This window comes from Coloeus monedula (genome assembly GCF_965178545.1).
Source record: "Coloeus monedula genome assembly, chromosome: 2".
In the NCBI taxonomy this organism is placed as follows: Eukaryota; Metazoa; Chordata; class Aves; order Passeriformes; family Corvidae; genus Coloeus; species Coloeus monedula.
The window spans coordinates 100,261,595-100,287,598 of record NC_138782.1 but is presented as its reverse complement, the minus strand read 5'-3'; positions in this window follow the sequence as shown (position 1 = coordinate 100,287,598).

Here is a 26,004-nt window from a genome sequence, read left to right as displayed (position 1 = left end):
GTAACCCTAACCCTAACCCTAGGCGTAAGACTAAAGCTAAGCCTAGGGGGAGCTGGAAATCAGGCCTTGGACTATGGTGACTTCCAAGCAGAAAGAATAACAGGGATCAAGGTTTGGGCTGTGCTGCCCTCACCTAGCCCTTCCTTCCACATGCTCAGTGTCCCTGGAGCTCCTGGCTTTGTGTTTTGCTCAACCCGAACCCAAGGCATAACCCTGAACCTAACCCTAGTTTGAGCCAGAAATCGGACATTGGGCTGTGGCAAGTTCCAAGCTGAAAGGAGAAGAGGGAGCAAGGTTTTGGCTGTGTCGTGCTCAACTTGTCCTGCCTTTCACATGGTCAGTGTCCCTGGAGTTCCTGCCTTTGTGGATTCCTCAACCCTAACCCTAGGCGTAACCCTAACCCTAACCCTAGGCATAAGATTAAAGCTAAGCCTAGGGGGAGCTGGAAATCGGGCCTTGGACCATGGTGAGTTGCAAGCAGAAAGAAGAAGAGGGATCAAGGTTTGGGCTGTGTTGTGCTCACCTTGGCATGCCTTTCACATGGTCAGTGTCCCTGGAGCTCCTGGCTTTGTGGTTTTCTCAACTCTAACCCAATCCATAACCCTAAACCTAACCCTAGTTTGAGCCAGAAATCGGGCATTGGGCTGTGGCGAGTTCCAAGCCGAAAGGAGAAGAGGGAGCAAGGTTTTGGCTGTGTCGTGCTCAACTTGTCCTGCCTTTCAGATGGTCACTGTCCCTGGAGCTCCTGCCTTTGTGGATTCCTCAACCCTAAGCCTAGGCGTAACCCTAACCCTAACCCTAGGCGTAAGACTAAAGCTAAGCCTAGGGGGAGCTGGAAATCGGGCCTTGGACTATGGTGACTTCCAAGCAGAAAGAATAACAGGGATCAAGGTTTGGGCTGTGCTGTGCTCACCTAGGCCTTCCTTCCACATGGTCAGTGTCCCTGCAGCTCTTGGCTTTGAGGTTTTCTCAGCCCTAACCCGAGGCATAACCCAAACCCTAACCTATTTTGAGCCAGAATTCCGGCATTGGGCTTTGGTGAGTTCCAAGCAGAAAGAAGAAGAGGGAGCAAGGTTTGGGCTGTGCTGCCCTCACCTAGGCCTTCCTTCCACATGCTCAGTGTCCCTGGAGCTCCTGGCTTTGTGTTTTGCTCAACCCGAACCCAAGGCATAACCCTGAACCTAACCCTAGTTTGAGCCAGAAATCGGACATTGGGCTGTGGCAAGTTCCAAGCCGAAAGGAGAAGAGGGAGCAAGGTTTTGGCTGTGTCGTGCTCAACTTGTCCTGCCTTTCACATGGTCACTGTCCCTGGAGCTCCTGCCTTTGTGGATTCCTCAACCCTAACCCTAGGCGTAACCCTAACCCTAACCCTAGGCATAAGATTAAAGCTAAGCCTAGGGGGAGCTGGAAATCGGGCGTGGAGTATGGTGAGTTGCAAGCAGAAAGAAGAAGAGGGATCAAGGTTTTGGCTTTGCTGCCCTCACCTAGGCCTTCCTTCCACATGGTCAGTGTCCCTGCAGCTCTTGGCTTTGAGGTTTTCTCAGCCCTAACCCGAGGCATAACCCAAACCCTAACCTATTTTGAGCCAGAATTCCGGCATTGGGCTTTGGTGAGTTCCAAGCAGAAAGAAGAAGAGGGAGCAAGGTTTGGGCTGTGCTGCCCTCACCTAGGCCTTCCTTCCACATGCTCAGTGTCCCTGGAGCTCCTGGCTTTGTGTTTTGCTCAACCCGAACCCAAGGCATAACCCTGAACCTAACCCTAGTTTGAGCCAGAAATCGGGCATTGGGCTGTGGCTAGTTCCGAGCTGAAAGAAGAAGAGGGAGCACGGTTTTGGCTGTGTCGTGCTCAACTTGTCCTGCCTTTCACATGGTCAGCGTCCCTGGAGTTCCTGCCTTTGTGGATTCCTCAACCCTAACCCTAGGCGTAACCCTAACCCTAACCCTAGGCTAAGACTAAACCTAAGCCTAGGGGGAGCTGGAATTCGGCCTTGGACTATGGTGAGTTGCAAGCAGAAAGAAGAAGAGGGATCAAGGTTTGGGCTGTGTTGTGCTCACCTTGGCATGCCTTTCACATGGTCAGTGTCCCTGGAGCTCCTGCCTTTGTGGTTTTCTCAACCCTAACCCAATCCATAAGCCTAAACCTAACCCTAGTTTGAGCCAGAAATCGGACATTGGGCTGTGGCGAGTTCCAAGCTGAAAGGAGAAGAGGGAGCAAGGTTTTGGCTGTGTCGTGTTCAACTTGTGCTGCCTTTCACATGGTCACTGTCCCTGGAGCTCCTGCCTTTGTGGATTCCTCAACCCTAACCCTAGGCGTAACCCTAACCCTAACCCTAGGCGTAAGACTAAAGCTAAGCCTAGGGGGAGCTGGAAATCAGGCCTTGGACTATGGTGACTTCCAAGCAGAAAGAATAACAGGGATCAAGGTTTGGGCTGTGCTGCCCTCACCTAGCCCTTCCTTCCACATGCTCAGTGTCCCTGGAGCTCCTGGCTTTGTGTTTTGCTCAACCCGAACCCAAGGCATAACCCTGAACCTAACCCTAGTTTGAGCCAGAAATCGGACATTGGGCTGTGGCAAGTTCCAAGCTGAAAGGAGAAGAGGGAGCAAGGTTTTGGCTGTGTCGTGCTCAACTTGTCCTGCCTTTCACATGGTCAGTGTCCCTGGAGTTCCTGCCTTTGTGGATTCCTCAACCCTAACCCTAGGCGTAACCCTAACCCTAACCCTAGGCATAAGATTAAAGCTAAGCCTAGGGGGAGCTGGAAATCGGGCCTTGGACCATGGTGAGTTGCAAGCAGAAAGAAGAAGAGGGATCAAGGTTTGGGCTGTGTTGTGCTCACCTTGGCATGCCTTTCACATGGTCAGTGTCCCTGGAGCTCCTGGCTTTGTGGTTTTCTCAACTCTAACCCAATCCATAACCCTAAACCTAACCCTAGTTTGAGCCAGAAATCGGGCATTGGGCTGTGGCGAGTTCCAAGCCGAAAGGAGAAGAGGGAGCAAGGTTTTGGCTGTGTCGTGCTCAACTTGTCCTGCCTTTCAGATGGTCACTGTCCCTGGAGCTCCTGCCTTTGTGGATTCCTCAACCCTAAGCCTAGGCGTAACCCTAACCCTAACCCTAGGCGTAAGACTAAAGCTAAGCCTAGGGGGAGCTGGAAATCGGGCCTTGGACTATGGTGACTTCCAAGCAGAAAGAATAACAGGGATCAAGGTTTGGGCTGTGCTGTGCTCACCTAGGCCTTCCTTCCACATGGTCAGTGTCCCTGCAGCTCTTGGCTTTGAGGTTTTCTCAGCCCTAACCCGAGGCATAACCCAAACCCTAACCTATTTTGAGCCAGAATTCCGGCATTGGGCTTTGGTGAGTTCCAAGCAGAAAGAAGAAGAGGGAGCAAGGTTTGGGCTGTGCTGCCCTCACCTAGGCCTTCCTTCCACATGCTCAGTGTCCCTGGAGCTCCTGGCTTTGTGTTTTGCTCAACCCGAACCCAAGGCATAACCCTGAACCTAACCCTAGTTTGAGCCAGAAATCGGACATTGGGCTGTGGCAAGTTCCAAGCTGAAAGGAGAAGAGGGAGCAAGGTTTTGGCTGTGTCGTGCTCAACTTGTCCTGCCTTTCACATGGTCAGTGTCCCTGGAGTTCCTGCCTTTGTGGATTCCTCAACCCTAACCCAAGGCGTAACCCTAACCCTAACCCTAGGCATAAGATTAAAGCTAAGCCTAGGGGGAGCTGGAAATCGGGCCTTGGACCATGGTGAGTTGCAAGCAGAAAGAAGAAGAGGGAGCAAGGTTTGGGCTGTGTTGTGCTCACCTTGGCATGCCTTTCACATGGTCAGTGTCCCTGGAGCTCCTGGCTTTGTGGTTTTCTCAACCCTAACCCAATCCATAAGCCTAAACCTAACCCTAGTTTGAGCCAGAAATCGGACATTGGGCTGTGGCGAGTTCCAAGCCGAAAGGAGAAGAGGGAGCAAGGTTTTGGCTGTGTTGTGCTCAACTTGTCCTGCCTTTCAGATGGTCACTGTCCCTGGAGCTCCTGCCTTTGTGGATTCCTCAACCCTAACCCTAGGCGTAACCCTAACCCTAACCCTAGGCGTAAGATTAAAGCTAAGCCTAGGGGGAGCAGGAAACAGGGCCGTGGACTATGGTGAGTTGCAAGCAGAAAGAAGAAGAGGGATCAAGGTTTGGGCTGTGTTGTGCTCACCTTGGCATGCCTTTCAGAAGGTCACTGTCCCTGGAGCTCCTGGCTTTGTGGTTTTCTCAACCCTAATCCGAGGCATAACCCTAAACCTAACCCTAGTTTGAGCCAGAAATCAGACATTGGGCTGTGGCGAGTTCCAAGCCGAAAGGAGAAGAGGGAGCAAGGTTTTGGCTGTGTCGTGCTCAACTTGTCCTGCCTTTCACATGGTCACTGTCCCTGGAGCTCCTGCCTTTGTGGATTCCTCAACCCTAACCCTAGGCGTAACCCTAACCCTAACCCTAGGCGTAAGACTAAAGCTAAGCCTAGGGGGAGCTGGAAATCGGGCCTTGGACTATGGTGACTTCCAAGCAGAAAGAATAACAGGGATCAAGGTTTGGGCTGTGCTGTGCTCACCTAGGCCTTCCTTCCACATGGTCAGTGTCCCTGCAGCTCTTGGCTTTGAGGTTTTCTCAGCCCTAACCCGAGGCATAACCCAAACCCTAACCTATTTTGAGCCAGAATTCCGGCATTGGGCTTTGGTGAGTTCCAAGCAGAAAGAAGAAGAGGGAGCAAGGTTTGGGCTGTGCTGCCCTCACCTAGGCCTTCCTTCCACATGCTCAGTGTCCCTGGAGCTCCTGGCTTTGTGTTTTGCTCAACCCGAACCCAAGGCATAACCCTGAACCTAACCCTAGTTTGAGCCAGAAATCGGACATTGGGCTGTGGCAAGTTCCAAGCTGAAAGGAGAAGAGGGAGCAAGGTTTTGGCTGTGTCGTGCTCAACTTGTCCTGCCTTTCACATGGTCAGTGTCCCTGGAGTTCCTGCCTTTGTGGATTCCTCAACCCTAACCCTAGGCGTAACCCTAACCCTAACCCTAGGCATAAGATTAAAGCTAAGCCTAGGGGGAGCTGGAAATCGGGCCTTGGACCATGGTGAGTTGCAAGCAGAAAGAAGAAGAGGGAGCAAGGTTTGGGCTGTGTTGTGCTCACCTTGGCATGCCTTTCACATGGTCAGTGTCCCTGGAGCTCCTGGCTTTGTGGTTTTCTCAACCCTAACCCAATCCATAAGCCTAAACCTAACCCTAGTTTGAGCCAGAAATCGGACATTGGGCTGTGGCGAGTTCCAAGCCGAAAGGAGAAGAGGGAGCAAGGTTTTGGCTGTGTCGTGCTCAACTTGTCCTGCCTTTCAGATGGTCACTGTCCCTGGAGCTCCTGCCTTTGTGGATTCCTCAACCCTAACCCTAGGCGTAACCCTAACCCTAACCCTAGGCGTAAGACTAAAGCTAAGCCTAGGGGGAGCTGGAAATCGGGCCTTGGACTATGGTGACTTCCAAGCAGAAAGAATAACAGGGATCAAGGTTTGGGCTGTGTTGTGCTCACCTAGGCCTTCCTTCCACATGGTCAGTGTCCCTGCAGCTCTTGGCTTTGAGGTTTTCTCAGCCCTAACCCGAGGCATAACCCAAACCCTAACCTATTTTGAGCCAGAATTCCGGCATTGGGCTTTGGTGAGTTCCAAGCAGAAAGAAGAAGAGGGAGCAAGGTTTGGGCTGTGCTGCCCTCACCTAGGCCTTCCTTCCACATGCTCAGTGTCCCTGGAGCTCCTGGCTTTGTGTTTTGCTCAACCCGAACCCAAGGCATAACCCTGAACCTAACCCTAGTTTGAGCCAGAAATCGGACATTGGGCTGTGGCAATTTCCAAGCTGAAAGGAGAAGAGGGAGCAAGGTTTTGGCTGTGTCGTGCTCAACTTGTCCTGCCTTTCACATGGTCAGTGTCCCTGGAGTTCCTGCCTTTGTGGATTCCTCAACCCTAAGCCTAGGCGTAACCCTAACCCTAACCCTAGGCATAAGATTAAAGCTAAGCCTAGGGGGAGCTGGAAATCGGGCCTTGGACCATGGTGAGTTGCAAGCAGAAAGAAGAAGAGGGATCAAGGTTTGGGCTGTGTTGTGCTCACCTTGGCATGCCTTTCACATGGTCAGTGTCCCTGGAGCTCCTGGCTTTGTGGTTTTCTCAACCCTAACCCAATCCATAAGCCTAAACCTAACCCTAGTTTGAGCCAGAAATCAGACATTGGGCTGTGGCGAGTTCCAAGCCGAAAGGAGAAGAGGGAGCAAGGTTTTGGCTGTGTCGTGCTCAACTTGTCCTGCCTTTCACATGGTCACTGTCCCTGGAGCTCCTGCCTTTGTGGATTCCTCAACCCTAAGCCTAGGCGTAACCCTAACCCTAACCCTAGGCGTAAGACTAAAGCTAAGCCTAGGGGGAGCAGGAAACAGGGCCGTGGACTATGGTGAGTTGCAAGCAGAAAGAATAACAGGGATCAAGGTTTGGGCTGTGTTGTGCTCACCTTGGCATGCCTTTCAGATGGTCACTGTCCCTGGAGCTCCTGGCTTTGTGGTTTTCTCAACCCTAATCCGAGGCATAAGCCTAAACCTAACCCTAGTTTGAGCCAGAAATCAGACATTGGGCTGTGGCGAGTTCCAAGCCGAAAGGAGAAGAGGGAGCAAGGTTTTGGCTGTGTCGTGCTCAACTTGTCCTGCCTTTCACATGGTCACTGTCCCTGGAGCTCCTGCCTTTGTGGATTCCTCAACCCTAACCCTAGGCGTAACCCGAACCCTAACCCTAGGCGTAAGACTAAAGCTAAGCCTAGGGGGAGCTGGAAATCGGGCCTTGGACTATGGTGAGTTGCAAGCAGAAAGAAGAAGAGGGATCAAGGTTTGGGCTGTGTTGTGCTCACCTAGGCCTTCCTTCCACATGGTCAGTGTCCCTGCAGCTCTTGGCTTTGAGGTTTTCTCAGCCCTAACCCGAGGCATAACCCAAACCCTAACCTATTTTGAGCCAGAATTCCGGCATTGGGCTTTGGTGAGTTCCAAGCAGAAAGAAGAAGAGGGAGCAAGGTTTGGGCTGTGCTGCCCTCACCTAGGCCTTCCTTCCACATGCTCAGTGTCCCTGGAGCTCCTGGCTTTGTGTTTTGCTCAACCCGAACCCAAGGCATAACCCTGAACCTAACCCTAGTTTGAGCCAGAAATCGGACATTGGGCTGTGGCAAGTTCCAAGCCGAAAGGAGAAGAGGGAGCAAGGTTTTGGCTGTGTCGTGCTCAACTTGTCCTGCCTTTCACATGGTCAGTGTCCCTGGAGCTCCTGCCTTTGTGGATTCCTCAACCCTAACCCTAGGCGTAACCCTAACCCTAACCCTAGGCATAAGATTAAAGCTAAGCCTAGGGGGAGCTGGAAATCGGGCGTGGAGTATGGTGAGTTGCAAGCAGAAAGAAGAAGAGGGATCAAGGTTTTGGCTTTGCTGCCCTCACCTAGGCCTTCCTTCCACATGGTCAGTGTCCCTGCAGCTCTTGGCTTTGAGGTTTTCTCAGCCCTAACCCGAGGCATAACCCAAACCCTAACCTATTTTGAGCCAGAATTCCGGCATTGGGCTTTGGTGAGTTCCAAGCAGAAAGAAGAAGAGGGAGCAAGGTTTGGGCTGTGCTGCCCTCACCTAGGCCTTCCTTCCACATGCTCAGTGTCCCTGGAGCTCCTGGCTTTGTGTTTTGCTCAACCCGAACCCAAGGCATAACCCTGAACCTAACCCTAGTTTGAGCCAGAAATCGGGCATTGGGCTGTGGCTAGTTCCGAGCTGAAAGAAGAAGAGGGAGCACGGTTTTGGCTGTGTCGTGCTCAACTTGTCCTGCCTTTCACATGGTCAGCGTCCCTGGAGTTCCTGCCTTTGTGGATTCCTCAACCCTAACCCTAGGCGTAACCCTAACCCTAACCCTAGGCTAAGACTAAACCTAAGCCTAGGGGGAGCTGGAATTCGGCCTTGGACTATGGTGAGTTGCAAGCAGAAAGAAGAAGAGGGATCAAGGTTTGGGCTGTGTTGTGCTCACCTTGGCATGCCTTTCACATGGTCAGTGTCCCTGGAGCTCCTGCCTTTGTGGTTTTCTCAACCCTAACCCAATCCATAAGCCTAAACCTAACCCTAGTTTGAGCCAGAAATCGGACATTGGGCTGTGGCGAGTTCCAAGCTGAAAGGAGAAGAGGGAGCAAGGTTTTGGCTGTGTCGTGTTCAACTTGTGCTGCCTTTCACATGGTCACTGTCCCTGGAGCTCCTGCCTTTGTGGATTCCTCAACCCTAACCCTAGGCGTAACCCTAACCCTAACCCTAGGCGTAAGACTAAAGCTAAGCCTAGGGGGAGCTGGAAATCAGGCCTTGGACTATGGTGACTTCCAAGCAGAAAGAATAACAGGGATCAAGGTTTGGGCTGTGCTGCCCTCACCTAGCCCTTCCTTCCACATGCTCAGTGTCCCTGGAGCTCCTGGCTTTGTGTTTTGCTCAACCCGAACCCAAGGCATAACCCTGAACCTAACCCTAGTTTGAGCCAGAAATCGGACATTGGGCTGTGGCAAGTTCCAAGCTGAAAGGAGAAGAGGGAGCAAGGTTTTGGCTGTGTCGTGCTCAACTTGTCCTGCCTTTCACATGGTCAGTGTCCCTGGAGTTCCTGCCTTTGTGGATTCCTCAACCCTAACCCTAGGCGTAACCCTAACCCTAACCCTAGGCATAAGATTAAAGCTAAGCCTAGGGGGAGCTGGAAATCGGGCCTTGGACCATGGTGAGTTGCAAGCAGAAAGAAGAAGAGGGATCAAGGTTTGGGCTGTGTTGTGCTCACCTTGGCATGCCTTTCACATGGTCAGTGTCCCTGGAGCTCCTGGCTTTGTGGTTTTCTCAACTCTAACCCAATCCATAACCCTAAACCTAACCCTAGTTTGAGCCAGAAATCGGGCATTGGGCTGTGGCGAGTTCCAAGCCGAAAGGAGAAGAGGGAGCAAGGTTTTGGCTGTGTCGTGCTCAACTTGTCCTGCCTTTCAGATGGTCACTGTCCCTGGAGCTCCTGCCTTTGTGGATTCCTCAACCCTAAGCCTAGGCGTAACCCTAACCCTAACCCTAGGCGTAAGACTAAAGCTAAGCCTAGGGGGAGCTGGAAATCGGGCCTTGGACTATGGTGACTTCCAAGCAGAAAGAATAACAGGGATCAAGGTTTGGGCTGTGCTGTGCTCACCTAGGCCTTCCTTCCACATGGTCAGTGTCCCTGCAGCTCTTGGCTTTGAGGTTTTCTCAGCCCTAACCCGAGGCATAACCCAAACCCTAACCTATTTTGAGCCAGAATTCCGGCATTGGGCTTTGGTGAGTTCCAAGCAGAAAGAAGAAGAGGGAGCAAGGTTTGGGCTGTGCTGCCCTCACCTAGGCCTTCCTTCCACATGCTCAGTGTCCCTGGAGCTCCTGGCTTTGTGTTTTGCTCAACCCGAACCCAAGGCATAACCCTGAACCTAACCCTAGTTTGAGCCAGAAATCGGACATTGGGCTGTGGCAATTTCCAAGCTGAAAGGAGAAGAGGGAGCAAGGTTTTGGCTGTGTCGTGCTCAACTTGTCCTGCCTTTCACATGGTCAGTGTCCCTGGAGTTCCTGCCTTTGTGGATTCCTCAACCCTAAGCCTAGGCGTAACCCTAACCCTAACCCTAGGCATAAGATTAAAGCTAAGCCTAGGGGGAGCTGGAAATCGGGCCTTGGACCATGGTGAGTTGCAAGCAGAAAGAAGAAGAGGGATCAAGGTTTGGGCTGTGTTGTGCTCACCTTGGCATGCCTTTCACATGGTCAGTGTCCCTGGAGCTCCTGGCTTTGTGGTTTTCTCAACCCTAACCCAATCCATAAGCCTAAACCTAACCCTAGTTTGAGCCAGAAATCAGACATTGGGCTGTGGCGAGTTCCAAGCCGAAAGGAGAAGAGGGAGCAAGGTTTTGGCTGTGTCGTGCTCAACTTGTCCTGCCTTTCACATGGTCACTGTCCCTGGAGCTCCTGCCTTTGTGGATTCCTCAACCCTAAGCCTAGGCGTAACCCTAACCCTAACCCTAGGCGTAAGACTAAAGCTAAGCCTAGGGGGAGCAGGAAACAGGGCCGTGGACTATGGTGAGTTGCAAGCAGAAAGAATAACAGGGATCAAGGTTTGGGCTGTGTTGTGCTCACCTTGGCATGCCTTTCAGATGGTCACTGTCCCTGGAGCTCCTGGCTTTGTGGTTTTCTCAACCCTAATCCGAGGCATAAGCCTAAACCTAACCCTAGTTTGAGCCAGAAATCAGACATTGGGCTGTGGCGAGTTCCAAGCCGAAAGGAGAAGAGGGAGCAAGGTTTTGGCTGTGTCGTGCTCAACTTGTCCTGCCTTTCACATGGTCACTGTCCCTGGAGCTCCTGCCTTTGTGGATTCCTCAACCCTAACCCTAGGCGTAACCCGAACCCTAACCCTAGGCGTAAGACTAAAGCTAAGCCTAGGGGGAGCTGGAAATCGGGCCTTGGACTATGGTGAGTTGCAAGCAGAAAGAAGAAGAGGGATCAAGGTTTGGGCTGTGTTGTGCTCACCTAGGCCTTCCTTCCACATGGTCAGTGTCCCTGCAGCTCTTGGCTTTGAGGTTTTCTCAGCCCTAACCCGAGGCATAACCCAAACCCTAACCTATTTTGAGCCAGAATTCCGGCATTGGGCTTTGGTGAGTTCCAAGCAGAAAGAAGAAGAGGGAGCAAGGTTTGGGCTGTGCTGCCCTCACCTAGGCCTTCCTTCCACATGCTCAGTGTCCCTGGAGCTCCTGGCTTTGTGTTTTGCTCAACCCGAACCCAAGGCATAACCCTGAACCTAACCCTAGTTTGAGCCAGAAATCGGACATTGGGCTGTGGCAAGTTCCAAGCCGAAAGGAGAAGAGGGAGCAAGGTTTTGGCTGTGTCGTGCTCAACTTGTCCTGCCTTTCACATGGTCACTGTCCCTGGAGCTCCTGCCTTTGTGGATTCCTCAACCCTAACCCTAGGCGTAACCCTAACCCTAACCCTAGGCATAAGATTAAAGCTAAGCCTAGGGGGAGCTGGAAATCGGGCGTGGAGTATGGTGAGTTGCAAGCAGAAAGAAGAAGAGGGATCAAGGTTTTGGCTTTGCTGCCCTCACCTAGGCCTTCCTTCCACATGGTCAGTGTCCCTGCAGCTCTTGGCTTTGAGGTTTTCTCAGCCCTAACCCGAGGCATAACCCAAACCCTAACCTATTTTGAGCCAGAATTCCGGCATTGGGCTTTGGTGAGTTCCAAGCAGAAAGAAGAAGAGGGAGCAAGGTTTGGGCTGTGCTGCCCTCACCTAGGCCTTCCTTCCACATGCTCAGTGTCCCTGGAGCTCCTGGCTTTGTGTTTTGCTCAACCCGAACCCAAGGCATAACCCTGAACCTAACCCTAGTTTGAGCCAGAAATCGGGCATTGGGCTGTGGCTAGTTCCGAGCTGAAAGAAGAAGAGGGAGCACGGTTTTGGCTGTGTCGTGCTCAACTTGTCCTGCCTTTCACATGGTCAGCGTCCCTGGAGTTCCTGCCTTTGTGGATTCCTCAACCCTAACCCTAGGCGTAACCCTAACCCTAACCCTAGGCTAAGACTAAACCTAAGCCTAGGGGGAGCTGGAATTCGGCCTTGGACTATGGTGAGTTGCAAGCAGAAAGAAGAAGAGGGATCAAGGTTTGGGCTGTGTTGTGCTCACCTTGGCATGCCTTTCACATGGTCAGTGTCCCTGGAGCTCCTGCCTTTGTGGTTTTCTCAACCCTAACCCAATCCATAAGCCTAAACCTAACCCTAGTTTGAGCCAGAAATCGGACATTGGGCTGTGGCGAGTTCCAAGCTGAAAGGAGAAGAGGGAGCAAGGTTTTGGCTGTGTCGTGTTCAACTTGTGCTGCCTTTCACATGGTCACTGTCCCTGGAGCTCCTGCCTTTGTGGATTCCTCAACCCTAACCCTAGGCGTAACCCTAACCCTAACCCTAGGCGTAAGACTAAAGCTAAGCCTAGGGGGAGCTGGAAATCAGGCCTTGGACTATGGTGACTTCCAAGCAGAAAGAATAACAGGGATCAAGGTTTGGGCTGTGCTGCCCTCACCTAGCCCTTCCTTCCACATGCTCAGTGTCCCTGGAGCTCCTGGCTTTGTGTTTTGCTCAACCCGAACCCAAGGCATAACCCTGAACCTAACCCTAGTTTGAGCCAGAAATCGGACATTGGGCTGTGGCAAGTTCCAAGCTGAAAGGAGAAGAGGGAGCAAGGTTTTGGCTGTGTCGTGCTCAACTTGTCCTGCCTTTCACATGGTCAGTGTCCCTGGAGTTCCTGCCTTTGTGGATTCCTCAACCCTAACCCTAGGCGTAACCCTAACCCTAACCCTAGGCATAAGATTAAAGCTAAGCCTAGGGGGAGCTGGAAATCGGGCCTTGGACCATGGTGAGTTGCAAGCAGAAAGAAGAAGAGGGATCAAGGTTTGGGCTGTGTTGTGCTCACCTTGGCATGCCTTTCACATGGTCAGTGTCCCTGGAGCTCCTGGCTTTGTGGTTTTCTCAACTCTAACCCAATCCATAACCCTAAACCTAACCCTAGTTTGAGCCAGAAATCGGGCATTGGGCTGTGGCGAGTTCCAAGCCGAAAGGAGAAGAGGGAGCAAGGTTTTGGCTGTGTCGTGCTCAACTTGTCCTGCCTTTCAGATGGTCACTGTCCCTGGAGCTCCTGCCTTTGTGGATTCCTCAACCCTAAGCCTAGGCGTAACCCTAACCCTAACCCTAGGCGTAAGACTAAAGCTAAGCCTAGGGGGAGCTGGAAATCGGGCCTTGGACTATGGTGACTTCCAAGCAGAAAGAATAACAGGGATCAAGGTTTGGGCTGTGCTGTGCTCACCTAGGCCTTCCTTCCACATGGTCAGTGTCCCTGCAGCTCTTGGCTTTGAGGTTTTCTCAGCCCTAACCCGAGGCATAACCCAAACCCTAACCTATTTTGAGCCAGAATTCCGGCATTGGGCTTTGGTGAGTTCCAAGCAGAAAGAAGAAGAGGGAGCAAGGTTTGGGCTGTGCTGCCCTCACCTAGGCCTTCCTTCCACATGCTCAGTGTCCCTGGAGCTCCTGGCTTTGTGTTTTGCTCAACCCGAACCCAAGGCATAACCCTGAACCTAACCCTAGTTTGAGCCAGAAATCGGACATTGGGCTGTGGCAAGTTCCAAGCCGAAAGGAGAAGAGGGAGCAAGGTTTTGGCTGTGTCGTGCTCAACTTGTCCTGCCTTTCACATGGTCACTGTCCCTGGAGCTCCTGCCTTTGTGGATTCCTCAACCCTAACCCTAGGCGTAACCCTAACCCTAACCCTAGGCATAAGATTAAAGCTAAGCCTAGGGGGAGCTGGAAATCGGGCGTGGAGTATGGTGAGTTGCAAGCAGAAAGAAGAAGAGGGATCAAGGTTTTGGCTTTGCTGCCCTCACCTAGGCCTTCCTTCCACATGGTCAGTGTCCCTGCAGCTCTTGGCTTTGAGGTTTTCTCAGCCCTAACCCGAGGCATAACCCAAACCCTAACCTATTTTGAGCCAGAATTCCGGCATTGGGCTTTGGTGAGTTCCAAGCAGAAAGAAGAAGAGGGAGCAAGGTTTGGGCTGTGCTGCCCTCACCTAGGCCTTCCTTCCACATGCTCAGTGTCCCTGGAGCTCCTGGCTTTGTGTTTTGCTCAACCCGAACCCAAGGCATAACCCTGAACCTAACCCTAGTTTGAGCCAGAAATCGGGCATTGGGCTGTGGCTAGTTCCGAGCTGAAAGAAGAAGAGGGAGCACGGTTTTGGCTGTGTCGTGCTCAACTTGTCCTGCCTTTCACATGGTCAGCGTCCCTGGAGTTCCTGCCTTTGTGGATTCCTCAACCCTAACCCTAGGCGTAACCCTAACCCTAACCCTAGGCTAAGACTAAACCTAAGCCTAGGGGGAGCTGGAATTCGGCCTTGGACTATGGTGAGTTGCAAGCAGAAAGAAGAAGAGGGATCAAGGTTTGGGCTGTGTTGTGCTCACCTTGGCATGCCTTTCACATGGTCAGTGTCCCTGGAGCTCCTGCCTTTGTGGTTTTCTCAACCCTAACCCAATCCATAAGCCTAAACCTAACCCTAGTTTGAGCCAGAAATCGGACATTGGGCTGTGGCGAGTTCCAAGCTGAAAGGAGAAGAGGGAGCAAGGTTTTGGCTGTGTCGTGTTCAACTTGTGCTGCCTTTCACATGGTCACTGTCCCTGGAGCTCCTGCCTTTGTGGATTCCTCAACCCTAACCCTAGGCGTAACCCTAACCCTAACCCTAGGCGTAAGACTAAAGCTAAGCCTAGGGGGAGCTGGAAATCAGGCCTTGGACTATGGTGACTTCCAAGCAGAAAGAATAACAGGGATCAAGGTTTGGGCTGTGCTGCCCTCACCTAGCCCTTCCTTCCACATGCTCAGTGTCCCTGGAGCTCCTGGCTTTGTGTTTTGCTCAACCCGAACCCAAGGCATAACCCTGAACCTAACCCTAGTTTGAGCCAGAAATCGGACATTGGGCTGTGGCAAGTTCCAAGCTGAAAGGAGAAGAGGGAGCAAGGTTTTGGCTGTGTCGTGCTCAACTTGTCCTGCCTTTCACATGGTCAGTGTCCCTGGAGTTCCTGCCTTTGTGGATTCCTCAACCCTAACCCTAGGCGTAACCCTAACCCTAACCCTAGGCATAAGATTAAAGCTAAGCCTAGGGGGAGCTGGAAATCGGGCCTTGGACCATGGTGAGTTGCAAGCAGAAAGAAGAAGAGGGATCAAGGTTTGGGCTGTGTTGTGCTCACCTTGGCATGCCTTTCACATGGTCAGTGTCCCTGGAGCTCCTGGCTTTGTGGTTTTCTCAACTCTAACCCAATCCATAACCCTAAACCTAACCCTAGTTTGAGCCAGAAATCGGGCATTGGGCTGTGGCGAGTTCCAAGCCGAAAGGAGAAGAGGGAGCAAGGTTTTGGCTGTGTCGTGCTCAACTTGTCCTGCCTTTCAGATGGTCACTGTCCCTGGAGCTCCTGCCTTTGTGGATTCCTCAACCCTAAGCCTAGGCGTAACCCTAACCCTAACCCTAGGCGTAAGACTAAAGCTAAGCCTAGGGGGAGCTGGAAATCGGGCCTTGGACTATGGTGACTTCCAAGCAGAAAGAATAACAGGGATCAAGGTTTGGGCTGTGCTGTGCTCACCTAGGCCTTCCTTCCACATGGTCAGTGTCCCTGCAGCTCTTGGCTTTGAGGTTTTCTCAGCCCTAACCCGAGGCATAACCCAAACCCTAACCTATTTTGAGCCAGAATTCCGGCATTGGGCTTTGGTGAGTTCCAAGCAGAAAGAAGAAGAGGGAGCAAGGTTTGGGCTGTGCTGCCCTCACCTAGGCCTTCCTTCCACATGCTCAGTGTCCCTGGAGCTCCTGGCTTTGTGTTTTGCTCAACCCGAACCCAAGGCATAACCCTGAACCTAACCCTAGTTTGAGCCAGAAATCGGACATTGGGCTGTGGCAAGTTCCAAGCTGAAAGGAGAAGAGGGAGCAAGGTTTTGGCTGTGTCGTGCTCAACTTGTCCTGCCTTTCACATGGTCAGTGTCCCTGGAGTTCCTGCCTTTGTGGATTCCTCAACCCTAACCCAAGGCGTAACCCTAACCCTAACCCTAGGCATAAGATTAAAGCTAAGCCTAGGGGGAGCTGGAAATCGGGCCTTGGACCATGGTGAGTTGCAAGCAGAAAGAAGAAGAGGGAGCAAGGTTTGGGCTGTGTTGTGCTCACCTTGGCATGCCTTTCACATGGTCAGTGTCCCTGGAGCTCCTGGCTTTGTGGTTTTCTCAACCCTAACCCAATCCATAAGCCTAAACCTAACCCTAGTTTGAGCCAGAAATCGGACATTGGGCTGTGGCGAGTTCCAAGCCGAAAGGAGAAGAGGGAGCAAGGTTTTGGCTGTGTTGTGCTCAACTTGTCCTGCCTTTCAGATGGTCACTGTCCCTGGAGCTCCTGCCTTTGTGGATTCCTCAACCCTAACCCTAGGCGTAACCCTAACCCTAACCCTAGGCGTAAGACTAAAGCTAAGCCTAGGGGGAGCTGGAAATCGGGCCTTGGACTATGGTGACTTCCAAGCAGAAAGAATAACAGGGATCAAGGTTTGGGCTGTGTTGTGCTCACCTAGGCCTTCCTTCCACATGGTCAGTGTCCCTGCAGCTCTTGGCTTTGAGGTTTTCTCAGCCCTAACCCGAGGCATAACCCAAACCCTAACCTATTTTGAGCCAGAATTCCGGCATTGGGCTTTGGTGAGTTCCAAGCAGAAAGAAGAAGAGGGAGCAAGGTTTGGGCTGTGCTGCCCTCACCTAGGCCTTCCTTCCACATGCTCAGTGTCCCTGGAGCTCCTGGCTTTGTGTTTTGCTCAACCCGAACCCAAGGCATAACCCTGAACCTAACCCTAGTTTGAGCCAGAAATCGGACATTGGGCTGTGGCAAGTTCCAAGCCGAAAGGAGAAGAGGGAGCAAGGTTTTGGCTGTGTCGTGCTCAACTTGTCCTGCCTTTCACATGGTCAGTGTCCCTGGAGTTCCTGCCTTTGTGGATTCCTCAACCCTAACCCTAGGCGTAACCCTAACCCTAACCCTAGGCGTAAGATTAAAGCTAAGCCTACGGGGAGCAGGAAACAGGGCCGGGGACTATGGTGAGTTGCAAGCAGAAAGAAGAAGAGGGAGCAAGGTTTGGGCTGTGTTGTGCTCACCTTGGCATGCCTTTCAGAAGGTCACTGTCCCTGGAGCTCCTGGCTTTGTGGTTTTCTCAACCCTAATCCGAGGCATAACCCTAAACCTAACCCTAGTTTGAGCCAGAAATCAGACATTGGGCTGTGGCGAGTTCCAAGCCGAAAGGAGAAGAGGGAGCAAGGTTTTGGCTGTGTCGTGCTCAACTTGTCCTGCCTTTCACATGGTCACTGTCCCTGGAGCTCCTGCCTTTGTGGATTCCTCAACCCTAACCCTAGGCGTAACCCTAACCCTAACCCTAGGCGTAAGACTAAAGCTAAGCCTAGGGGGAGCTGGAAATCGGGCCTTGGACTATGGTGAGTTGCAAGCAGAAAGAATAACAGGGATCAAGGTTTGGGCTGTGCTGTGCTCACCTAGGCCTTCCTTCCACATGGTCAGTGTCCCTGCAGCTCTTGGCTTTGAGGTTTTCTCAGCCCTAACCCGAGGCATAACCCAAACCCTAACCTATTTTGAGCCAGAATTCCGGCATTGGGCTTTGGTGAGTTCCAAGCAGAAAGAAGAAGAGGGAGCAAGGTTTGGGCTGTGCTGCCCTCACCTAGGCCTTCCTTCCACATGCTCAGTGTCCCTGGAGCTCCTGGCTTTGTGTTTTGCTCAACCCGAACCCAAGGCATAACCCTGAACCTAACCCTAGTTTGAGCCAGAAATCGGACATTGGGCTGTGGCAAGTTCCAAGCTGAAAGGAGAAGAGGGAGCAAGGTTTTGGCTGTGTCGTGCTCAACTTGTCCTGCCTTTCACATGGTCAGTGTCCCTGGAGTTCCTGCCTTTGTGGATTCCTCAACCCTAACCCTAGGCGTAACCCTAACCCTAACCCTAGGCATAAGATTAAAGCTAAGCCTAGGGGGAGCTGGAAATCGGGCCTTGGACCATGGTGAGTTGCAAGCAGAAAGAAGAAGAGGGAGCAAGGTTTGGGCTGTGTTGTGCTCACCTTGGCATGCCTTTCACATGGTCAGTGTCCCTGGAGCTCCTGGCTTTGTGGTTTTCTCAACCCTAACCCAATCCATAAGCCTAAACCTAACCCTAGTTTGAGCCAGAAATCGGACATTGGGCTGTGGCGAGTTCCAAGCCGAAAGGAGAAGAGGGAGCAAGGTTTTGGCTGTGTCGTGCTCAACTTGTCCTGCCTTTCAGATGGTCACTGTCCCTGGAGCTCCTGCCTTTGTGGATTCCTCAACCCTAACCCTAGGCGTAACCCTAACCCTAACCCTAGGCGTAAGACTAAAGCTAAGCCTAGGGGGAGCTGGAAATCGGGCCTTGGACTATGGTGACTTCCAAGCAGAAAGAATAACAGGGATCAAGGTTTGGGCTGTGTTGTGCTCACCTAGGCCTTCCTTCCACATGGTCAGTGTCCCTGCAGCTCTTGGCTTTGAGGTTTTCTCAGCCCTAACCCGAGGCATAACCCAAACCCTAACCTATTTTGAGCCAGAATTCCGGCATTGGGCTTTGGTGAGTTCCAAGCAGAAAGAAGAAGAGGGAGCAAGGTTTGGGCTGTGCTGCCCTCACCTAGGCCTTCCTTCCACATGCTCAGTGTCCCTGGAGCTCCTGGCTTTGTGTTTTGCTCAACCCGAACCCAAGGCATAACCCTGAACCTAACCCTAGTTTGAGCCAGAAATCGGACATTGGGCTGTGGCAATTTCCAAGCTGAAAGGAGAAGAGGGAGCAAGGTTTTGGCTGTGTCGTGCTCAACTTGTCCTGCCTTTCACATGGTCAGTGTCCCTGGAGTTCCTGCCTTTGTGGATTCCTCAACCCTAAGCCTAGGCGTAACCCTAACCCTAACCCTAGGCATAAGATTAAAGCTAAGCCTAGGGGGAGCTGGAAATCGGGCCTTGGACCATGGTGAGTTGCAAGCAGAAAGAAGAAGAGGGATCAAGGTTTGGGCTGTGTTGTGCTCACCTTGGCATGCCTTTCACATGGTCAGTGTCCCTGGAGCTCCTGGCTTTGTGGTTTTCTCAACCCTAACCCAATCCATAAGCCTAAACCTAACCCTAGTTTGAGCCAGAAATCAGACATTGGGCTGTGGCGAGTTCCAAGCCGAAAGGAGAAGAGGGAGCAAGGTTTTGGCTGTGTCGTGCTCAACTTGTCCTGCCTTTCACATGGTCACTGTCCCTGGAGCTCCTGCCTTTGTGGATTCCTCAACCCTAAGCCTAGGCGTAACCCTAACCCTAACCCTAGGCGTAAGACTAAAGCTAAGCCTAGGGGGAGCAGGAAACAGGGCCGTGGACTATGGTGAGTTGCAAGCAGAAAGAATAACAGGGATCAAGGTTTGGGCTGTGTTGTGCTCACCTTGGCATGCCTTTCAGATGGTCACTGTCCCTGGAGCTCCTGGCTTTGTGGTTTTCTCAACCCTAATCCGAGGCATAAGCCTAAACCTAACCCTAGTTTGAGCCAGAAATCAGACATTGGGCTGTGGCGAGTTCCAAGCCGAAAGGAGAAGAGGGAGCAAGGTTTTGGCTGTGTCGTGCTCAACTTGTCCTGCCTTTCACATGGTCACTGTCCCTGGAGCTCCTGCCTTTGTGGATTCCTCAACCCTAAGCCTAGGCGTAACCCTAACCCTAACCCTAGGCGTAAGACTAAAGCTAAGCCTAGGGGGAGCTGGAAATCGGGCCTTGGACTATGGTGAGTTGCAAGCAGAAAGAAGAAGAGGGATCAAGGTTTGGGCTGTGTTGTGCTCACCTAGGCCTTCCTTCCACATGGTCAGTGTCCCTGCAGCTCTTGGCTTTGAGGTTTTCTCAGCCCTAACCCGAGGCATAACCCAAACCCTAACCTATTTTGAGCCAGAATTCCGGCATTGGGCTTTGGTGAGTTCCAAGCAGAAAGAAGAAGAGGGAGCAAGGTTTGGGCTGTGCTGCCCTCACCTAGGCCTTCCTTCCACATGCTCAGTGTCCCTGGAGCTCCTGGCTTTGTGTTTTGCTCAACCCGAACCCAAGGCATAACCCTGAACCTAACCCTAGTTTGAGCCAGAAATCGGACATTGGGCTGTGGCAAGTTCCAAGCCGAAAGGAGAAGAGGGAGCAAGGTTTTGGCTGTGTCGTGCTCAACTTGTCCTGCCTTTCACATGGTCAGTGTCCCTGGAGCTCCTGCCTTTGTGGATTCCTCAACCCTAACCCTAGGCGTAACCCTAACCCTAACCCTAGGCATAAGATTAAAGCTAAGCCTAGGGGGAGCTGGAAATCGGGCGTGGAGTATGGTGAGTTGCAAGCAGAAAGAAGAAGAGGGATCAAGGTTTTGGCTTTGCTGCCCTCACCTAGGCCTTCCTTCCACATGGTCAGTGTCCCTGCAGCTCTTGGCTTTGAGGTTTTCTCAGCCCTAACCCGAGGCATAACCCAAACCCTAACCTATTTTGAGCCAGAATTCCGGCATTGGGCTTTGGTGAGTTCCAAGCAGAAAGAAGAAGAGGGAGCAAGGTTTGGGCTGTGCTGCCCTCACCTAGGCCTTCCTTCCACATGCTCAGTGTCCCTGGAGCTCCTGGCTTTGTGTTTTGCTCAACCCGAACCCAAGGCATAACCCTGAACCTAACCCTAGTTTGAGCCAGAAATCGGGCATTGGGCTGTGGCTAGTTCCGAGCTGAAAGAAGAAGAGGGAGCACGGTTTTGGCTGTGTCGTGCTCAACTTGTCCTGCCTTTCACATGGTCAGCGTCCCTGGAGTTCCTGCCTTTGTGGATTCCTCAACCCTAACCCTAGGCGTAACCCTAACCCTAACCCTAGGCTAAGACTAAACCTAAGCCTAGGGGGAGCTGGAATTCGGCCTTGGACTATGGTGAGTTGCAAGCAGAAAGAAGAAGAGGGATCAAGGTTTGGGCTGTGTTGTGCTCACCTTGGCATGCCTTTCACATGGTCAGTGTCCCTGGAGCTCCTGCCTTTGTGGTTTTCTCAACCCTAACCCAATCCATAAGCCTAAACCTAACCCTAGTTTGAGCCAGAAATCGGACATTGGGCTGTGGCGAGTTCCAAGCTGAAAGGAGAAGAGGGAGCAAGGTTTTGGCTGTGTCGTGTTCAACTTGTGCTGCCTTTCACATGGTCACTGTCCCTGGAGCTCCTGCCTTTGTGGATTCCTCAACCCTAACCCTAGGCGTAACCCTAACCCTAACCCTAGGCGTAAGACTAAAGCTAAGCCTAGGGGGAGCTGGAAATCAGGCCTTGGACTATGGTGACTTCCAAGCAGAAAGAATAACAGGGATCAAGGTTTGGGCTGTGCTGCCCTCACCTAGCCCTTCCTTCCACATGCTCAGTGTCCCTGGAGCTCCTGGCTTTGTGTTTTGCTCAACCCGAACCCAAGGCATAACCCTGAACCTAACCCTAGTTTGAGCCAGAAATCGGACATTGGGCTGTGGCAAGTTCCAAGCTGAAAGGAGAAGAGGGAGCAAGGTTTTGGCTGTGTCGTGCTCAACTTGTCCTGCCTTTCACATGGTCAGTGTCCCTGGAGTTCCTGCCTTTGTGGATTCCTCAACCCTAACCCTAGGCGTAACCCTAACCCTAACCCTAGGCATAAGATTAAAGCTAAGCCTAGGGGGAGCTGGAAATCGGGCCTTGGACCATGGTGAGTTGCAAGCAGAAAGAAGAAGAGGGATCAAGGTTTGGGCTGTGTTGTGCTCACCTTGGCATGCCTTTCACATGGTCAGTGTCCCTGGAGCTCCTGGCTTTGTGGTTTTCTCAACTCTAACCCAATCCATAACCCTAAACCTAACCCTAGTTTGAGCCAGAAATCGGGCATTGGGCTGTGGCGAGTTCCAAGCCGAAAGGAGAAGAGGGAGCAAGGTTTTGGCTGTGTCGTGCTCAACTTGTCCTGCCTTTCAGATGGTCACTGTCCCTGGAGCTCCTGCCTTTGTGGATTCCTCAACCCTAAGCCTAGGCGTAACCCTAACCCTAACCCTAGGCGTAAGACTAAAGCTAAGCCTAGGGGGAGCTGGAAATCGGGCCTTGGACTATGGTGACTTCCAAGCAGAAAGAATAACAGGGATCAAGGTTTGGGCTGTGCTGTGCTCACCTAGGCCTTCCTTCCACATGGTCAGTGTCCCTGCAGCTCTTGGCTTTGAGGTTTTCTCAGCCCTAACCCGAGGCATAACCCAAACCCTAACCTATTTTGAGCCAGAATTCCGGCATTGGGCTTTGGTGAGTTCCAAGCAGAAAGAAGAAGAGGGAGCAAGGTTTGGGCTGTGCTGCCCTCACCTAGGCCTTCCTTCCACATGCTCAGTGTCCCTGGAGCTCCTGGCTTTGTGTTTTGCTCAACCCGAACCCAAGGCATAACCCTGAACCTAACCCTAGTTTGAGCCAGAAATCGGACATTGGGCTGTGGCAATTTCCAAGCTGAAAGGAGAAGAGGGAGCAAGGTTTTGGCTGTGTCGTGCTCAACTTGTCCTGCCTTTCACATGGTCAGTGTCCCTGGAGTTCCTGCCTTTGTGGATTCCTCAACCCTAAGCCTAGGCGTAACCCTAACCCTAACCCTAGGCATAAGATTAAAGCTAAGCCTAGGGGGAGCTGGAAATCGGGCCTTGGACCATGGTGAGTTGCAAGCAGAAAGAAGAAGAGGGATCAAGGTTTGGGCTGTGTTGTGCTCACCTTGGCATGCCTTTCACATGGTCAGTGTCCCTGGAGCTCCTGGCTTTGTGGTTTTCTCAACCCTAACCCAATCCATAAGCCTAAACCTAACCCTAGTTTGAGCCAGAAATCAGACATTGGGCTGTGGCGAGTTCCAAGCCGAAAGGAGAAGAGGGAGCAAGGTTTTGGCTGTGTCGTGCTCAACTTGTCCTGCCTTTCACATGGTCACTGTCCCTGGAGCTCCTGCCTTTGTGGATTCCTCAACCCTAAGCCTAGGCGTAACCCTAACCCTAACCCTAGGCGTAAGACTAAAGCTAAGCCTAGGGGGAGCAGGAAACAGGGCCGTGGACTATGGTGAGTTGCAAGCAGAAAGAATAACAGGGATCAAGGTTTGGGCTGTGTTGTGCTCACCTTGGCATGCCTTTCAGATGGTCACTGTCCCTGGAGCTCCTGGCTTTGTGGTTTTCTCAACCCTAATCCGAGGCATAAGCCTAAACCTAACCCTAGTTTGAGCCAGAAATCAGACATTGGGCTGTGGCGAGTTCCAAGCCGAAAGGAGAAGAGGGAGCAAGGTTTTGGCTGTGTCGTGCTCAACTTGTCCTGCCTTTCACATGGTCACTGTCCCTGGAGCTCCTGCCTTTGTGGATTCCTCAACCCTAACCCTAGGCGTAACCCGAACCCTAACCCTAGGCGTAAGACTAAAGCTAAGCCTAGGGGGAGCTGGAAATCGGGCCTTGGACTATGGTGAGTTGCAAGCAGAAAGAAGAAGAGGGATCAAGGTTTGGGCTGTGTTGTGCTCACCTAGGCCTTCCTTCCACATGGTCAGTGTCCCTGCAGCTCTTGGCTTTGAGGTTTTCTCAGCCCTAACCCGAGGCATAACCCAAACCCTAACCTATTTTGAGCCAGAATTCCGGCATTGGGCTTTGGTGAGTTCCAAGCAGAAAGAAGAAGAGGGAGCAAGGTTTGGGCTGTGCTGCCCTCACCTAGGCCTTCCTTCCACATGCTCAGTGTCCCTGGAGCTCCTGGCTTTGTGTTTTGCTCAACCCGAACCCAAGGCATAACCCTGAACCTAACCCTAGTTTGAGCCAGAAATCGGACATTGGGCTGTGGCAAGTTCCAAGCCGAAAGGAGAAGAGGGAGCAAGGTTTTGGCTGTGTCGTGCTCAACTTGTCCTGCCTTTCACATGGTCACTGTCCCTGGAGCTCCTGCCTTTGTGGATTCCTCAACCCTAACCCTAGGCGTAACCCTAACCCTAACCCTAGGCATAAGATTAAAGCTAAGCCTAGGGGGAGCTGGAAATCGGGCGTGGAGTATGGTGAGTTGCAAGCAGAAAGAAGAAGAGGGATCAAGGTTTTGGCTTTGCTGCCCTCACCTAGGCCTTCCTTCCACATGGTCAGTGTCCCTGCAGCTCTTGGCTTTGAGGTTTTCTCAGCCCTAACCCGAGGCATAACCCAAACCCTAACCTATTTTGAGCCAGAATTCCGGCATTGGGCTTTGGTGAGTTCCAAGCAGAAAGAAGAAGAGGGAGCAAGGTTTGGGCTGTGCTGCCCTCACCTAGGCCTTCCTTCCACATGCTCAGTGTCCCTGGAGCTCCTGGCTTTGTGTTTTGCTCAACCCGAACCCAAGGCATAACCCTGAACCTAACCCTAGTTTGAGCCAGAAATCGGGCATTGGGCTGTGGCTAGTTCCGAGCTGAAAGAAGAAGAGGGAGCACGGTTTTGGCTGTGTCGTGCTCAACTTGTCCTGCCTTTCACATGGTCAGCGTCCCTGGAGTTCCTGCCTTTGTGGATTCCTCAACCCTAACCCTAGGCGTAACCCTAACCCTAACCCTAGGCTAAGACTAAACCTAAGCCTAGGGGGAGCTGGAATTCGGCCTTGGACTATGGTGAGTTGCAAGCAGAAAGAAGAAGAGGGATCAAGGTTTGGGCTGTGTTGTGCTCACCTTGGCATGCCTTTCACATGGTCAGTGTCCCTGGAGCTCCTGCCTTTGTGGTTTTCTCAACCCTAACCCAATCCATAAGCCTAAACCTAACCCTAGTTTGAGCCAGAAATCGGACATTGGGCTGTGGCGAGTTCCAAGCTGAAAGGAGAAGAGGGAGCAAGGTTTTGGCTGTGTCGTGTTCAACTTGTGCTGCCTTTCACATGGTCACTGTCCCTGGAGCTCCTGCCTTTGTGGATTCCTCAACCCTAACCCTAGGCGTAACCCTAACCCTAACCCTAGGCGTAAGACTAAAGCTAAGCCTAGGGGGAGCTGGAAATCAGGCCTTGGACTATGGTGACTTCCAAGCAGAAAGAATAACAGGGATCAAGGTTTGGGCTGTGCTGCCCTCACCTAGCCCTTCCTTCCACATGCTCAGTGTCCCTGGAGCTCCTGGCTTTGTGTTTTGCTCAACCCGAACCCAAGGCATAACCCTGAACCTAACCCTAGTTTGAGCCAGAAATCGGACATTGGGCTGTGGCAAGTTCCAAGCTGAAAGGAGAAGAGGGAGCAAGGTTTTGGCTGTGTCGTGCTCAACTTGTCCTGCCTTTCACATGGTCAGTGTCCCTGGAGTTCCTGCCTTTGTGGATTCCTCAACCCTAACCCTAGGCGTAACCCTAACCCTAACCCTAGGCATAAGATTAAAGCTAAGCCTAGGGGGAGCTGGAAATCGGGCCTTGGACCATGGTGAGTTGCAAGCAGAAAGAAGAAGAGGGATCAAGGTTTGGGCTGTGTTGTGCTCACCTTGGCATGCCTTTCACATGGTCAGTGTCCCTGGAGCTCCTGGCTTTGTGGTTTTCTCAACTCTAACCCAATCCATAACCCTAAACCTAACCCTAGTTTGAGCCAGAAATCGGGCATTGGGCTGTGGCGAGTTCCAAGCCGAAAGGAGAAGAGGGAGCAAGGTTTTGGCTGTGTCGTGCTCAACTTGTCCTGCCTTTCAGATGGTCACTGTCCCTGGAGCTCCTGCCTTTGTGGATTCCTCAACCCTAAGCCTAGGCGTAACCCTAACCCTAACCCTAGGCGTAAGACTAAAGCTAAGCCTAGGGGGAGCTGGAAATCGGGCCTTGGACTATGGTGACTTCCAAGCAGAAAGAATAACAGGGATCAAGGTTTGGGCTGTGCTGTGCTCACCTAGGCCTTCCTTCCACATGGTCAGTGTCCCTGCAGCTCTTGGCTTTGAGGTTTTCTCAGCCCTAACCCGAGGCATAACCCAAACCCTAACCTATTTTGAGCCAGAATTCCGGCATTGGGCTTTGGTGAGTTCCAAGCAGAAAGAAGAAGAGGGAGCAAGGTTTGGGCTGTGCTGCCCTCACCTAGGCCTTCCTTCCACATGCTCAGTGTCCCTGGAGCTCCTGGCTTTGTGTTTTGCTCAACCCGAACCCAAGGCATAACCCTGAACCTAACCCTAGTTTGAGCCAGAAATCGGACATTGGGCTGTGGCAAGTTCCAAGCCGAAAGGAGAAGAGGGAGCAAGGTTTTGGCTGTGTCGTGCTCAACTTGTCCTGCCTTTCACATGGTCACTGTCCCTGGAGCTCCTGCCTTTGTGGATTCCTCAACCCTAACCCTAGGCGTAACCCTAACCCTAACCCTAGGCATAAGATTAAAGCTAAGCCTAGGGGGAGCTGGAAATCGGGCGTGGAGTATGGTGAGTTGCAAGCAGAAAGAAGAAGAGGGATCAAGGTTTTGGCTTTGCTGCCCTCACCTAGGCCTTCCTTCCACATGGTCAGTGTCCCTGCAGCTCTTGGCTT